Source organism: Somniosus microcephalus, chromosome 22 (genome assembly GCF_052327205.1).
Source record: "Somniosus microcephalus isolate GS21.2 chromosome 22, FLI_Smic_1.0, whole genome shotgun sequence".
Taxonomy (NCBI): Eukaryota; Metazoa; Chordata; class Chondrichthyes; order Squaliformes; family Somniosidae; genus Somniosus; species Somniosus microcephalus.
The window spans coordinates 56,006,521-56,019,898 of NC_141008.1; positions in this window are offsets into that span (position 1 = coordinate 56,006,521).

The window sequence follows — 13,378 nt, forward strand, 5'->3', positions numbered from 1 at the left end:
TATAAATCAGCTCATAGTTAGCGGCTGTTATTAAACACTATGGTCGATTCGTGACATTTCCCAGGAAGTGTGGAGTGTTGACAATGTGATACTCCAACCGTCCCTCGCTATTTTATCGATTGATTTCTTTTATTGCCCCCAGACTTCTTTATTTTTTCAGTTTCAGCCAAGTGAAGAACTGAGCAAAGTTTTACTGGAATCCCCCCCCCCCCCCCCACAAGAAAAAATAAATTCTAAATTAATACAGCACCTTATGCCATCTATCTCAGAAACGTCTCAAAGTGCTTCACATATGCAACCAATTGCTTTAAAGTGTCCTGACTGTTGTTATGTAGGCAAAGGTGGTACCCCTTTTGCGCACAGCAAGCTCCCACACCAATGACCAACTGATCTGTTTTTTTGGTGGTGGTGTTTGAGGGAGGAGTGTTGGCCAGGACACTAGGATAACTCCCCACTCTTCTTCAGTTAACGTCCTGCATATTTATACAGCTGGTGTCGACCCACTCTCCAGACGGACGGAATTGTGGGACGCACGCAACGTAAAGAACCAACGCCTCGTCACTGACCCAACAGCAGAGGTCCCTGGCTTCGACCTCCCTTGAAGACTGTGGACGGCGCTCTACCCAATCTGCACTGGGCACGGATGGTGCAGCCACCTGCTCCACAAGTGGAAGATGGGGTCCGGCCCGAAGTGTGACTGTGGCCATGAGTCCCAGACCATGGAACATCAACCTGCCCACTAAAATCTGCTGAGGGAGGCACCTCATTTCTCCACTCGAAACCTCAGGAGGCCATCGAATGGAGAGCCAAACTAGACATCCCATTATAAGCTTTTCCCGTCATACAAAAGTAGTGGTAGTGACCTGAGATCTTTATCATTCACCAGTACAGACAGGCAAAGCATCAAGTTAATTGTATCTCATCTGAAGGACAGCATCTCCAACTATGCAGCATTCCTCTAGTTCTGCAGGAGAAGTCAGCACCAAATGCTAAATAAAATGCTTCATACCTCCTTTTTCTGGTTTCCTTCTTGGCTGGTGTGCAAACACTGATCCAAGAATCATTAATAACTTCAATTATTGCAGAGCAAGATCAGATTTTACCCGAATATTATGAATGTTTCCTCATCTAGTCTAGATCATTTTCCATCCTCTATTTTATTCTCTCCTATTTCCTTGTGTATTCCCAGCTTTCTTAATTTCCTTTTCTGTATCTGCATGCATTATTTTTTCCTGTAAGATGCAGCGACTCTGCAGATCTGCGAATACCACAGAGTAAGCTGTGATTCCCCAAAGGTCCTAAATCTTTTTTTTAGAATAATAACATATCTTATCGACAAAGGTTATTGAAGGTATGATATGGCTGTTCTGAATGATCTTTTAAAAACTTACCTCTTTAACTGTGATTTTGGTCCATCCCAACCTTAACCCTTCACCTTAACCCTTCACCTCCTCGCCCTCTTGTAAAAGCACTTCACAATGCTCTTCTACGGAGGTGCGTTGTAAAGATGCAAGTTTCTGTAAACTGGGAATTAGTGAATGAATTAATACAATCACTCCAGTATACACTACATATAAGCATGAGGGAGCCACTGTTCTTTGGGTCTCTGTATCACATACCATCCCAAGAGGGCAGGCAGGTAAGCAACCTGCACTGCCAAAGCCATTCCCACCAAGTGTGCAAGAGTAACCCAGGAGATCTTGGCTCAATTTCCCCTTGATCTCTATGAGGAAACTCCTGGCCCTGCCACTCTTCCCAATGTACAGCTGAGATCAAGAACTCACTGCAGGAGTAAATGTGGGTATAAATCCACACCATACCATTCTATATTAATCCTGTCGCTACCAACATGCCCCATTTATTGAGCCACTTATATATTTGCCATAAGTGATAAGAAAAATGATGCGTGACGTTTTCTTTTTGATATTAATCATTATAAAAAATCTGTTTGTCACTTCCAAAGGTCTTTATCGGGAATGAATGATCAGCAATGCTCCCCCTGTTTACTCCCTGCAATGTTCTCCCCTCCCCTCCCCTCCTAAAGGCAGTGGCTCTGTCTGGGTTCAGTTTCATGATCTGTGGTCATGCTCTTGTACCTTCACCCTGTGGCAACTATTCATGTGTGATCCTGAACAGTGAGTGACGACAGGCTATTCGGTCATCAGGGGATCACAGCTGAGCACAATCCTGTCCACTAGCGCACTGGTACCACTGGATTGGGATCAGGAATGGTAACCCTGGCTGATCTTTCCTTCCATAAACCGAGTGTCACTGAGGTCAGTTGCAGCCTTTCATGTTAACTTTCCAAACTTGGAACCCATTCCATCACTTCTAACATTAGCATGACCGGCCAAACAACACTCATGGTCTGCCCTTTGCAATCACATAAGAACACAAGAAATAGGAGCAGGAATAGGCCACTTGGCCCCTCGAGCCTGCTCCGCCATTCAATAAGATCATGGCTGATCTTGGCCTCAAAGCCACTTCCCTGCTCGCTCCCCATAACCCTTCACTCCCTTATCTTGCAAAAATCTGTCTATCTCCACCTTAAACGTATTTAATGACCCAGCCTCCACGGCTCTCTGGGGCAGAGAATTCCACAAATTTACGACCCTCTGAGAGAAGAAATTCCTACTCATCTCAGTTCTAAAAGGGCGACCCCTTTATTCTGAAACCGAGTTCTAGATTCCCCCACGAGGGAAAACATCCTCTCTGCATCTACCCTGTCGAGCCCCCTCAGTATCTTATATGTTTCAATAAGATCACCTCTCATTCTTCTAAATTCCAATGAGTATAGGCCCAACCTGCTCAACCTTTCCTCATAAGTCAACCCCCTCATCTCTGGAATTAACCCAGTGAATCGTCTCTGAACTGCCTCCAATTCAAGTATATCCTTCCTTAAATAAGGAGACCAAAACTGTACGCAGTACTCCAGGTGTGGTCTCACCAACGCCCTTTACAGTTGTAGCAGGACTTCCCTGCTTTTATACCCCAACCCCCTTGCAATAAAGGCCAACATTCCATTTGCCTTTTTGATTACTTGCTGTACCTGCATGCTAACTTTTTGTGTTTCCTGCACAAGGACCCCCACTCACCTTACTATAAGATGCTCCTTTTCAGCACTTCATTGTTGACCATTCCCTCCTCCTAGCTGATTCCCAATATCCTCGTTGCACAGCATGTTCCAAAAGCATTCAATTTCTGCTTCCATACTGTTAACGGGGTTTAACTCTCAGCTCCATAGAAAGGTGGATATTGGCCCTCTTTCAGATCGCACAATAAAAACAATTTCCAGCTATGCAAACTCATCCAAGTATCTCCTCTCACTCAAAGTCCACTTTCTTTGACCTTATTATTTGGTTTTATTCTTCTGTGGTCCTCATCCTACTCTGGATATAATCTTGAGTCCTTTCGAAGTTCATGTTGGGACTCAGATTTTCCCTCATTACCCAACTCCCCAATCACCTTGATGGCGGCAACCAAAGATCCAGTAAAATGGCAACACCGCCAGCATATTCCAGGTCCTTTGGCCCATTACCTTTGGCACCTCTGCCTCCCATTGTTATGTTCATGATATGGTCCATTACAATAGTCACCTGCTCCTGGGCCTTCACGAATGACACTTGGAGCCAGCCTCTTGGAATGTGCTTGAGGATGGAGTGCAGAACTTAAATCATATCTCTCCAATCTAAATGAAAGACTTGCATTTCTATAGCGCCTTTCATGACCTCAGGGCGTCCCAAAGCGCTTTACAGCCAATGAAGAATGTTTGAAGTGTAGTCACTGTTGTAAAGTAGGAATTCTAGGATAATGCATGTTGGCGCTTTAGTACTAAAGGCCATCACACTGCCTCTTTCCCCGGAGTAATAACTGCCAATCCTTGTACCAGTATGAACTTTTCAAATCGCAAACCAGCAATTCTCTATGTCCTCTGAATGAAACTATCAATTAGTGTCAGGTTATGGGTAGTCCTGTGCTGTGTCCACTAGGGATTGAGTTGAGACTGTGCCAAACTCAATTCACTTCATACCCTTACAGGCAGCTGAAGCAAGAGACTTCATCCTATCAGCCTGGCTAGATTCCAACCCACATTCCAGAGATGGTAACCCACTGAACCATTTTATGAACTCCATATATTAGATCACAATCTGATGGGTAGCTATGGAGTTGGCTAAAGCTCGCCTTTCGACCTTCACGCCATCAGGTGTGTTCATTGAAATAATCACACTGACATTTTTGTTGCTCAGAATTTTTATTCCATTTTCTCCCTCCTCTTCTAAAGGCAAACACAATGCTGGGATACAGTTCAGTAAGTGGCCATTCTTCACATGTGAAGCTAGGCAGTAAGCGTCAGCAGGGTATTTGAGCACGAAAACATCACCGGTAACTCTAACCCTGCCTTCACCCATGCATCTTCCAGCACCGATCAATGCAAAGTGACCAGGAGTAGGAATCCTGGCTGATCCCTAACCAGAGGAGGAGACCAACTGTAGCGCCACCAGCTGAAACCAACTAACTCTGCAAAGGTTAAGGGATGGAACTCAGTACTTTTCTCATCTGTATGCTTCAGTACCACACTAACAGTGCACTGACTGCACAGTGAAATTTCCAACTGCATTGCGAACTATCTTCTATTTAAATGTTCTGCTTGATGCTGATAAGGCTAATAGCCACTTTAGGCTTAAACACTGTTTAAAGTAGCACCACACTGTGAAGATGCAACCTGTCTGCAGCATCGAACACATTGGATCTATACAATCGGTGAAGAAATCTGTAGAAAGTTATTTTTATATGGCATTCAACAAAAACAAAGCACTTGTCCCATGCCGGTGATTGTATTAATATCTGGTTGTGCCTTGTATGCAAAAATACTCACTGTCGGGGTAAAAAATCCCCTGTTGCACCCACACCTTCTCATTTGTTATTAATAGAATGACGTACAATAATAAACTCATGAGGTTTTCTTTTTAAATCTTGCATGCAACACAAGTCTTAAGAGGGTTACAGTAATTATCTGTAGTGTTTCAGTTGAAGGGTATATTATTCCTCGCATGATCCAGCACATTCGATCATTTCAGAAGACTGCAAACAGAACTATCACACAAACAAAGTTGAATGCAGACAGACCTCAGTGTAATGGAAGAGTACTGATTCATAACCGACCTTGATTCATAACCGCCCCTCCAATTTCATTGTTGAAACCTAAAAACAGATACAAATTAATTAAAAATAAATCCAAAACGGATTTGTTTCTCTGCTCTGTTGCTTTAAGGGTTAAAAGAAAAATCAGTACCAACACTGAGTAAGTTTAACCCTTTCATTAATTCCTATTCAAGCTTTTCAAAGCAGGCCTGACCTCTCGCACAAAAACCAGATTTTCTATAGGCTACAACAATGAATAGGCGAACACTGCAGTGCCACACTGAGATAGTAATTCATTGTGCAGAGAGCTTTACTGAGACATTTCGATGTGATCAGGCGCCATACAAACGCAAGTATAATTATATTGCGAAAGCGATAGTTTTTAAATGAAAAGTACCGAAAAGTTCTGCCTTCTTAAATCTGATGTCGATTTCATTTTTCAGTGGTCAAAGTGACAATTAACGTGACCTTTCGATAGTGCCAGTTCGCAGTCAAAGAGAAGGCTCAATCCTTTCGTACAAAAGGGAATTGATCAGTGATGCAGGTTATGGAGCCTGGGGTCAAAGTTGTAGTCATGCTGTCATTCATCTGCAATTACAATTATTTCTTTGAATTATTTAACGCCTTAGTTGATTATAAATTGTACTAATTATATTCAACGAAAATAATGTTGCAAAGAGAGAGGGAGAAGGAGAGACAGATTTTTTTTAAAATACAGAGGGGGGTGAGAAGGAGAATGGTCGCATTCACAAAACCAAGAGGAACAGAAATTTAAAAAATATAAAATTAGATAGATAAAAGAAAAAAAGACATGCATTTATATAGTGCCTTTCATGACCACCGGACGTCCCAAAGTGCTTTACAGCCAATGAAGTACTTTTTGAAGTGGAGTCACTATTGTAATGTAGGAAACACACCAGCCAATTTGCGCACAGCAAGCTCCCACAAACAGCAATGTGATAATGACCAGATAATCTGTTTTTGTTATGTTGATTGAGGGTTAAGTATTGGCCAGGACACCGGGGATAACTCCCCTGATCTTCTTCGAAATAGTGCCGCGGGATCTTTTACGTCCACCTGAGAGAGTAGACGGGGCCTGGGTTTAACATCTCGACAGATGCAGCGCTCCCTCAGCACTGCAGTGGAGCGTCAGCCTAGATTATGTGCTCAAGTCTCTGGAGTGGGACTTTGAACCCACAACCTTCTGATTCAGAGGCGAGGGTGTTACCCACTGAGCCACAGCTGACACTGAGGGTAAGAGAGAGGCAGACATGCAGAAAGGGTGTGTGTGTGAATTAGAGAAATACAAAGACATACAAAAAGACTGAGATAGACAAAGAACAGAGAAAGAGCGAGGAACGGACAGAAGGGAAGATAGAGGGATACACATATAGAGAAGGGAGAGAAGGAGTCAACTTTCCTCGGTTAAGCTCTCAAAGTCTTATCTAGATCAACACTGCCTTTACACAAAGCCCAGTGTCACCAGACATCAACATGATATAGCTTGTATGTTGTGGTTGATTGTGTGTAAGGTGATGGGAGCAGGGTTATCACGAGCTAGTAAATAACAACGTGGCGTGGTTATTTACTAGCTCGTGATAACACTGCTTTAAATAATTGGACAGAGCTATTGGTGTTCCTGAAAAGCCCACAGAACAGTTCTTGTCAACCCGTTGGATATTATTTTAAATAGAACTGTAGACATGCCTAACCCTTCGCTGGTCTTACCGTTTTGAAGTGTAAACATCAGATGCTGATGCTGGAACTCCTTATTTCATGATTCTCCATCTATTTGTTAAAGGAGGTGAGGATAACACAAATGGTTTGACATCCCCATTGCAGAAGGTAAATAGGGAAGTACAGGAGCAGAAACGATTCTGCCGTCCATCTGGCCAGTCAGAAACACAAACAACAACAACTTGCATTTATACAGCACCTTTAACATAGTAAAGCGTCCCAAGGTGCTTCACAGGAGCGTTAAGCACAATTGGACACCGAGCCATTTAAGGAGATATTCGGACAGGTGAGAGGTAGGTTTTAAGGAGCGTCTTCAAGGAGGAAAGAGAGGTAGAGAGGCAGAGAGGTTTAAGGAGGGAATTCCGGAGCTTAGGGCCTTGGCAGCTGAAGACATGGCTGCCAATGGTGGAACGATGAAAATCGGGGATGGGAAAGAGGCCAGAATTGGAACGCTTTTCACATGACCAAGAAGTCTTTCACTCGTCTGCAAGTGGACACAACTCTCAGGGGTACCGCAGGGATTTAAACTAAGGCTCGTTTACTCACATCACAAGTGCTTTAGTCCACTCTGCCACAGGCCAAACCTTTAATCTTGGGCCTCCAAAATTACGTTCCAGCATTAAGTTAAGAGTTCTCCAGAAGCCAATTCTTTTAATTAATAAAGTTGGGTTTAACAAGATTTAATGTCTTCATTTACACTTTTAAAAGGTATTTAAATTAAAACTAATTACATTAAGTTAACACGCAGGCAAAGACAAAAATGGACGGTGTCCCTTTATGAATGGGGAGGGTTAGGTGGGTTACAATTTTGCTGAGCCTTTCGTCATTGAGGGTAGTCAGTTCCAACTAATAAGTTTGGCACTAAAAGAGTTTCCTGAGTTACACTTAAAAGTAATTTAAAAAGAATGTTTCAATTACAGTGATGAAGGGGTGCATTTACCTGTGTTTAAATTTAAAGAAACATTATTGTACTAAACTGCCATTGCAAAATAGTTTAGTAAAGTGATTGTTCTTTTAATTTTACACAGAGGATATAGTTCCCCTGTGGCACACAGAACATGAAGGTAACACACCTGCGTGCAAGACCAGCATGTCTCTGCCCTTCCCTCCCATGTCGTAAACTTCTTGTATTCAGTCTGAGTTATCAGGGTTGTTACTGGAAGTTTTACACACGTCGGATTACATCGGATATACGGCACAGAAACAGGCCATTCGGCCCAACCAGTCCATGCCGGCGTTTATGCGCCACTCAAGCCTCCTCCCGTCTTTCCTCATCTAAATCTATCAGCGTAACCCTCGATTCCCTTCTCCCTCATATGCTTGTCGAGCCTCCCCTTAAATGCATCTATACTATTCACCTCAACCACTCCCTGTGGTAGCGAGTTCCACATTCTCACCACTCTTTGGGTAAAGAAGTTTCTTCTGAATTCCTTATTGGATTTCTTGGTGACTATCTTATATTGATGGCCTCTAGTTATGCTCTTCCCCACAAGTGGAAACATTCTCTCTCTATACCCACTCCATCAACATTTTTCATAATTTTGAAGACCTCTATTAGGTCACCCCTCCAGAGAGACAGATTAAAACAAGGGCCTCGAAATCACCCGGTGGGAAACTTACACGCAGACGCTTCACTGTTTTTTTTTCTTTATTCATTCACGGGACGTGGGCGTCGCGAGCAAGGCCAGCATTTATTCCTAATTGCCCTTAACTGAGTGTCTTGTCAGACCATTTCAGCAGGCAATCAAGAGTCAGCCACATTGCCGTGGGTCTGGAGTCACATATAGGCCAGACCGAGTAAGGACGGCAGATTTCCTTCCCTAAAGGACACTAGTGCACCAGATGGGTTTTTACAACAATCCGGTAGTTACATGGTCACCATTACTGACAGTAGTTTTTTAATTCCAGGTTTATTTATTAATTATTTTTAAATTCCCCAGCTGCTTATGGTGGAGATCTGAACTCAGGATCATTAGTCCAGACCTACTAGATTACTGAGCCAGTAACATAGCCACTATGCTACCGTTCCCAAAGTGAAAGTCTTACATTATTTATTTTCAAAAGGTTAACGCCTCCGCTCAAATGGCAGAGAGAGGAATTTCGGACAGGTGTCTTAAGCGTTCATATGCTGATAGCCCACAGGGTGATCTCAGGGTGCAGGTTATATTTTTTTTTAAACTGTAAAATGATGGAAGTACAGGCTGTGATCATATTTATGGGACAGCGAGGGAACACAGTCAGAGACAGACCTGGGCTGCATCCAGTGACCTCAGACTCCTGAAGGAGTGGCCTTCGTGTTATTCTTTTAAATATTTCCCCAGAGCTGTGGTCTCCATGAGGGTTCCCAGGCAGCGACTCGCTCGATCACTGGAGGAGTGAGATGGGAAACTGACAAAAGTGCTGCGTCCTCTTTAAGACAACGGCGCAGGAATCGTTAACCCCTTCGTGCCCAGAGCCAGCCAGCCAGCCAGCGGTCCAGTGAGCCATTGCTTTCCCGGAGACACTTTCTTTTTTTGGCTTCTGATTGACGAAGAAATATCCCGAGACCAAGAGCAGACCGAGCATTTATAAAACAATATCTCACAGCTGATTCTTCTTTAGAGAGAGAGAGTGAAGGCTGCCCACAAAATAACTACAAATTCAATTCATTCAGATTTTAATCGGCAACATTTGACAATCTGATAGTTTGGAGCTAGTTTGTGCCTTTTTGAATGGATTCATTCGCTAGTACTTTTGGTTCAGGCCAATATAATATAATATTATAAATCTATCATTAATTTGTATTTGTTGGTTCTGCAGAGTGCTAGTTCCATGGTTTCAGTTCTAAACCTTCAGATTGACACTGTACAGCAATCTACCTCTTGGACTAATTTTTATTTAATGGCACTGTGGTTAAAGAGCAATTGTTAACATTCACTTAATGCCAGCATTACAATTCTGAGGGTGTGTTGACGCATCAGGTTTAGTGCTGTCTCGCTGCGATGTTAAACTGGTGGGAAAGAACGGAGTCAAACCGACTCCAGAAGCGAAACCCCTCCGACTTGCGGATCCCAGTGTGAACACGACTCAGTCTCCACCCCTGCTGCCAACCCCCCTATCTGCTCTGAGCGTGCTCTGCACAGTGTAAATGCACCCTAAGTAGATTGTCGGTTTATGTGGTTACAGATTAACAAGAGCGAGCCTCAAAGGTAGCAGAGGGAAGGGGTGGGGGAAAGCAGTTTCCTTTCCACAGGGAGTAGTGAATGAATGGAATGGATTCCCAATGGAGGATAGGTACCTGGAGAAATACTGAATCGAGGGATATGAGAGAAATCGTGGGACATGATAGTTAAAACAACAACAACTTGCATTCTGAAGAAGGGTCTTCGACCTGAACCGTTGACTCTGTTTCTCTCTCCACGGATGTTGCCTGGCCTGCTGAGTTTTTCCAGCGTTTTCTGTTGTTATTTTGCATTTATATAGCCTCTTTAGCATCCCAAGGTGCCTCACAGGGGCATTATCAAACAAAATTTGACACCGAGCCACATAAGGTGATATTTAGGGCAGGTTTGGTCAAAGAGGTAGGTGTTGAGGCGATCCTAAAGGAGGAGAGAGCGGTGGAGAGGTTCAGCAAGAGATTTCTCCTCAGAGCTTAGGGCCCAGACAGCTGAAGGCACGGCCGCCAATGGTGGGAGATTCTGGGACCAGCCGGAGGGGCTGCAATGGTCTTTTCCAATGCTGTACATTTTTATGTTCCTCTAGACGTAGCTTCGAGATTTCCTCCTCACTCGGATACGGCAAATTTGCAAGTTTGTTAAAAAATGTAAATAAAAAGAAATTAGTAGTCCCCATAATTCATCTTATCTCAAAAAAGAAAGACTTGCATTTATATAGCACCTTTCGCAACCTCAGGACATCCCAAAGTGCTTTACAGCCAATGAAGTACTTTTTGGAGTGCAGTCACTGTTGTAATGTAGGGAACACACCAGCCAATTTGCGCACAGCAAGCTCCCACAAACAGCAATGTGATAATGACCAGATAATCTGTTTTTAGTGATGTTGATTGAGGGATAAATATTGGCCAGGGCACCGGGGAGAACTCCCCTGCTCTTCTTCGAAATAGTGCCACGGGACCTTTTACCCGAGAGGGCAGACGGGGACTCAGTTTAACGTCTCATCCGAAAGACGGCATCTCCAACGGTGCAGCACACCCTCAGCACTGCACTGGAGTGTCAGCCTAGATTTTTGTGCTCAAGTTTCTGGAGTGGGACTTGAACCCACAACTTTCTGACTTAGAAGTGAGAGTGCTACCCACTGAGAACCAGCTGACACTTCTCTTTTTTTTTTAACATTTGTGAGTCTTGACAGTGAGTGTCAGGCAACTATTTAACCATGAAGGGCATCACAGATGAAGTTGATCCTATCCTCTACATCCTTAAACACGCACTTTCCGACTGCAGTTCACCACCACCTTCTCAAGGGCAATTAGGGATGGGCAATAAATGCCCACATCCCAGGAACAAATAAAAAAAGTCACAGACCAGTGATCGGGAAAAGGGACGCTGGCTAATTTTCCCCCTTCCCAGTTTTCTGGGTGTTGAGAGCAATTGTTGTGCCCACTGCTGCCTTGGCTGAGCTTCGTTAGCTGTCTGCACCAGGAATTGAAGCTGTACGGATCAGTTCCACGTTAGGCACCGGTGTCATCAGGTACTACAACAAAGAAAGGAACTTGCATTTATGTAGTGCCTTATCACATCCCCAGGACGTCTCAAAGCACTTAGTAGCCAAAGAATTATATGGACCTCAACACTGACTCTGAATCCCTCCCTGTGCTGCTGTCCCTTAGCTGAGGCTGTATCTACATCGTCCACAGCTATGGGGCAACTTCCCTGACCCACTGAGGGGACATTCGGCCAGGGGAGGGTAGAGCGCAACTTTATTATGTATCATTGAGCTGCATCCTAGGGTCTATGGCCTCTGGTGCAGATCACATCAACCTGAGTTACTCATGCCCTGTTAAAACCAGGGGCTCCACAGAGTGCAATGAATATTTATATCTTACCCATCTCTCTCTAGTGACCCATGCTGCAAAATCCATATGTGTTGACGCTGGGGGGGGGGGGGGGGGGCGGGGAGAAACTCAGGCAGTGTCAGCTGTGGCTCAGTTGGTAGCACCCTCGCCGCTGAGTCATGAAGGCTGTGGGTTCATAGCCCCCGGCAGGGACTTGAGCACAAAATTCTAGGCCAACGCTCCAGTGCAGTGCTGAGGGAGTGCTACACTGTCAGAGGAGCCATCTTTCAGATGGGACGTTAAACTGAGGCCCTGTCTGCTCTCTCAGGTGGACATAAAAGATCCTATGGCACTATTTCGAAGAAGAGTAGGGTAGTTATTCCCGGTGTCCTACCAATATTCATCCCCAGTGTCCTACCAATATTCATCAACATCACTATAACAGATTATCTGGTCATTATCACATTGCTGTTTGTGGGAGCTTGCTGTGCGCAAACTGGCTGCCGCGTTTCTCACATTACAACAGTGACTATACTTCAAAAAGTACCTCATTGGCTATAAAGCGTTTTGGGATGTCCGGTGGTCGCTATATAAATGCAAATCTTTCTTTCAGACTCAACTGTGATCCCCAACAGGGAAATCGCCAGTCAACGGTCACTGTCCAGGCTCGCACAGCAAGACAGGTACTAGAGGTGGGTTGTGCCTGTGGAATTGTACCCCAGGTTAAACCATCGTCTATCAAGAGCAGTGGGGAGAAAACATTGATACATATATCCAATTGGGTGGGGTATTGAAGAACCACCGATGCCCATGGAATTGTATCCCAAACCCAAAAAAGGAGGGTAGAAAATTGGAGGTGAAAAAAATGATACACAGTACTGATAAAATAAGTTAGAATTAGTCATTCTTCCTTGACTTTGTACATGGGGAGTCAAGACCGAATGTAGTCTTCAGGGGAAGTGGGATTTGAGGCTGGGGGATATTTGGACCTGGGCGTGCAGATATTAAAAGAAAAGACTTGCATTTCTATAGCACCTTTCACGACCTCAGGGCGTCCCAAAGCGCTTTAGAAACATAGAAGATAGGAGCAGGAGTCGGCCATTCAGCCCCTTGAGTCTGCTCCGCCATTCAATGAGATCATGGCTGATCATCCAAATTCAGTACCCTGTCCCGGCCTTCTCCCCATATCCCTTGATCCCTTTAGCCTTAAGAAATATATCCAACTCCTTCTTGAATATATTTAATGAATTGACCTCCACTGCCTTCTGTGGTAGAGAATTCCACAAGTTCACCACTCTCTGGGTGAAGAAATTCCTCCTCATCTCTGTCCTAAATGGCTTACCCCTTATCCTTAAACTGTGACCCCTGGTTCTGGACTCCCCGGCCATCGGGAACATCCTTCCTGCATCAAGTCTGTCTAGTCCTGTTAGAATTACAGCCAATGAAGTACTTTTGAAGTGTGGTCACTGTTGTAATGTGGGAAACGTGGCAGCCAATTTGCACACAGCA